Raw genomic sequence first — 3,479 nt, 5'->3', positions numbered from 1 at the left:
TTCTCTTCTCTGAAATCTACAACAAACAAGTGGGAGAGGCAGGATTTGAACCTACGTAGAAAAACTTCAACAGATTTACAGTCTGCAGCTTTTGACCACTCGGCCACTCTCTCCTTCCCAGGCCGAGGTCCCCCTCAATGGTTTCTAATTTTAAGAAGGGGGGCGGTGCCCTGAATCAATCAAAAAGCTTATTAATTTAATTGAAGGGAACTAAGACGATTAGCTTAGCTAGCGTTCCGAGAGAATCTAGTCATTTAGTCAGTTCATAACTATCTCTGTAAAGCAAGGGGTAAAGCTTCTACGAAAGCTTCCCCCTCATGTAGTCATCGGCCTTCCCCAGCCCCCTCGTCGCTTCTGGCGAAGCTGCGAGTTCATGAGCAAGTGAATGAAGGAGCCATGTTCCTAAAAGAAAATGACCCTCTTTGTTTTCTTTTCTTCCCCTATCCCTTCAAAGCCTTTATATAGGTTGGGCGCTAGCGCTTTACTAATATAATAAAAAGTCAGGCTCTTTTGCTAAGCGAAGCTGCGAGCCCACTTAAATATAGCTTACGCTTACCAAGCCTAATCTACAAAAATAAGGCTCTAGCAAGCAAAGCAAGAAATTCGTTGCCACTAGTAATGAGTGGAGATCCTCCGCAGGCACTGAAAGAATGAAATGAGTGGAGATCCTCCTTCCCTCTTGCTAATTACCAAGAACTTCATTGCCACTAGTAAATTAGACCATCCCCCCAAAAAGAACTCGGAGCCTAAATAGAAGAGAGTTCAGTCTACAAGAAGCTGGCAGAGCTTTAGCCATTGGTCCACATCCATCTATCCTAAACAGTAATCCTTTTCTTGTTCATTCTTCGAATGACGCTAGTGGAGACTAATTCCTTTCGGCTAATGAAGATACTACTCCAGTCTTTCCAGTGGATCCTTCTTATCCCTAAGAATGGAACGAACCAAGTTAACCTATACGAGAGGGAGGAATAAAAACCAACAATCAACTTACCGCTTTTGATGTCCCATGATTCTGCTAGTTTAGAAACAAAGGAGAAGAACATGGGTCGCTAGGTCAGAAAAGGGCTAACTAAATAATCTCCCCAAGTAGGATTCGAACCTACGACCAATCGGTTAACAGCTGACCGCTCTACCACTGAGCTACTGAGGAACAACAGACTTAATGTTGGAAGCTGACTCTCGTTCTTTGGACCAACTTATGACCGAATATAAATGAGTTCATCACACTTTTTCACATACACCAGGAGAAAAGGCATAGCAAGCCCCTCCTCGGCCGGAGAGCCTCCAGGACAAGGAGGCGGCGATCAACCATCCACTCTCAAGATTCATATTGATCAATAGATCTCTGCGTCCTGCCAGTTCGCTAAGTAGACTCACTCTACCGAGGGGTAACAAAGGCTGGAACTCTTCCTGCCAAAAATAAGGGACCTACTTCTCATCCTAGGAGTTAGCAGGTATGAAAGAGTCCCCTCTCTGTCTGTCTCTCCGAGTTTCTACTACTAAGTAGCACTTCTGTTATTCAATCATAGAATCAATTCCGATCAAGCTGAAATAAGTCAGCCTTATATATGTTATTAGTAAAGCGCTAACACCTTATCTATAGTAAGGGGGCCTTTCTTGCTCGTTAGCGCTGTTTTTTGATTGCGGCTAGGGCACCCCTTTTCTTTCTCAAAGTCAACTTTCTCGCTTGTTAGTCAAGCTTTGAAGTCCTTACTTTATTTAAATTTATGGATATTTGAAGAAGCGCAAGTTTTCCACCCTATACCTATACAAGGGGCTGATCTCGATCTCACTTGGTGGTACCCCTCTCGATGATTGTTGACTCAACATTGACTTCGTACTTGAGTTGTAGGTCTCTCCCTCCATCCATCGAGTCAAGTAATTCGCTATCGAAAATTGATCCACCGCCTATCTCATGCCATGCTTCTTCTTTCTCCGAATCGGTTCCTAGTGTCAGCCAATCAAGATTCACCATCAAGAGAGGGAAGAGCTTTGACTTTAGGTTAGGCCACTCTCATCATTCATGCAATTCCCCCGTCCATCGATTGATCACGCGAGTACACATCCAGTCAGCGCATAGCGAATGAAAAAAGCGTCCATCCTGGATTCTCTTCCTCAAGAAAAATCTCTATCAATTGATCCTTATTCATTCGGTCAAAGTCTCCACTTTTCATGCTCCTCTACTAAGAGATGCACCATGTTGATAGGAATCGGCAAAAACCTTCTTGTACACGTCCTCGAGGCAGCATTCATGGCAATCATCACTACTTTCTCCCGAGGGCATGGTATGGCTTTGTTCTTGGTCTTGTTTAATATATGTCGAGTTCCGCTTTTCCCCGTCCAAGAAACTTCATCTGCTCTAAGTGGGCGCGAGCTAGAATCCTTATGTCAGCTTGCTTGTTCAAAAGACTATCTCTTTACCATTGCATCTTCATCTTTTCGAAAGCCCAGACCATTCTTCTGGATCTGCATTAGTCCTATTTTAGGTGCAAAGCCTCTTCAATAAAGACCTCTTTTTTTTATTTCTCCCCCATTTCTCATTTTGTTGATTGATATAGAATGAGCGCTATCCATTGAGTAAATAGAGGGTTTTCAGTCGGTTCCCGTTTGCCTTCCCCCCTTCATAGTCCATTAGTGGGTAGGGTGGTCAACTTAGAGGGCACTCGCCTCCTCTTCAGATGTGTCCTCAACAACCTGGCGGTTCTTCGGTCTTCGTTTTTAGGGTGGGGAGTTCTTGGTCTCTAGGGTTTCATTTTCCTCAACCAATTCAGTTGTGTCGGCCCTGATATTGGTCTAACATTTTGTTGTGAGCTGGATGGATTGAAGGTCAGATAGATTTGAGTTCAAGTGGGACAGTGCCTTTGATCGACCATAGGGCGCATTCTACCCTTACTAAATTCATTTTATTGAAGCATAACGTAAAAAGCTAATTCAAGTGGGACAGTGCCTTTGATCGACCATAGGGTGTATTCTACCCTTACTGAATTCATTCTATTGAAGCGTAACGTAAAAAGCTCCTTCTCATCTTGCATTTCTTTGGTTTGGAACTTCCAAAATGTTGTTTGTGGATTTCTATAACAAAGGAAAGCCTCCTACCCTAAAACTATGCCATTTGATTGAAACAAGTTACGTGTTGCTCACCACTACTCGAGGCCAAGGACGGGGTCGAACTGTCATTCCAGGATTTGCAGTCCGATACATTTCCATTATGTTACCTAGCCAAACCCGCCACCTCATGTGCCAAAGTTAAACGGTTGTTCTTCCTTCTCCGTTCCTTCTTTTTCTACATATGCGGCAGCGACAGAGAAGAGGGGACAACTTCTTTCTCCTTTGCCTTACTCAATCTTCCTTTTCTGATTAAAAGTAGCAAACCACTCTACTATTGGTACAGAGGCCAGATAGAAGGTTGCCCATCTAGCCCAGCGGATCCATTTTTTATGCGGCAGTGCAATGCAGCTGAAAAACTCCAAAACTAGGGT

At 43.7% G+C, this 3,479-nt stretch overlaps 1 non-coding gene across 1 annotated transcript; it reads right to left on the bottom strand.

The window, feature by feature from the left end:
* Window positions 1-1,078: 1,078 nt before the first annotated feature.
* On the bottom strand, window positions 1,079-1,150 carry TRNAN-GUU (transfer RNA asparagine (anticodon GUU)). The gene has a single exon. It is a non-coding gene; the product is annotated as a tRNA-Asn (tRNA).
* Between the last annotated feature and the right edge of the window lie 2,329 nt (window positions 1,151-3,479).

This window comes from Nicotiana tomentosiformis, chromosome 5 (genome assembly GCF_000390325.3).
Source record: "Nicotiana tomentosiformis chromosome 5, ASM39032v3, whole genome shotgun sequence".
In the NCBI taxonomy this organism is placed as follows: Eukaryota; Viridiplantae; Streptophyta; class Magnoliopsida; order Solanales; family Solanaceae; genus Nicotiana; species Nicotiana tomentosiformis.
This window is presented reverse-complemented; position numbering and strand designations above follow the sequence as displayed.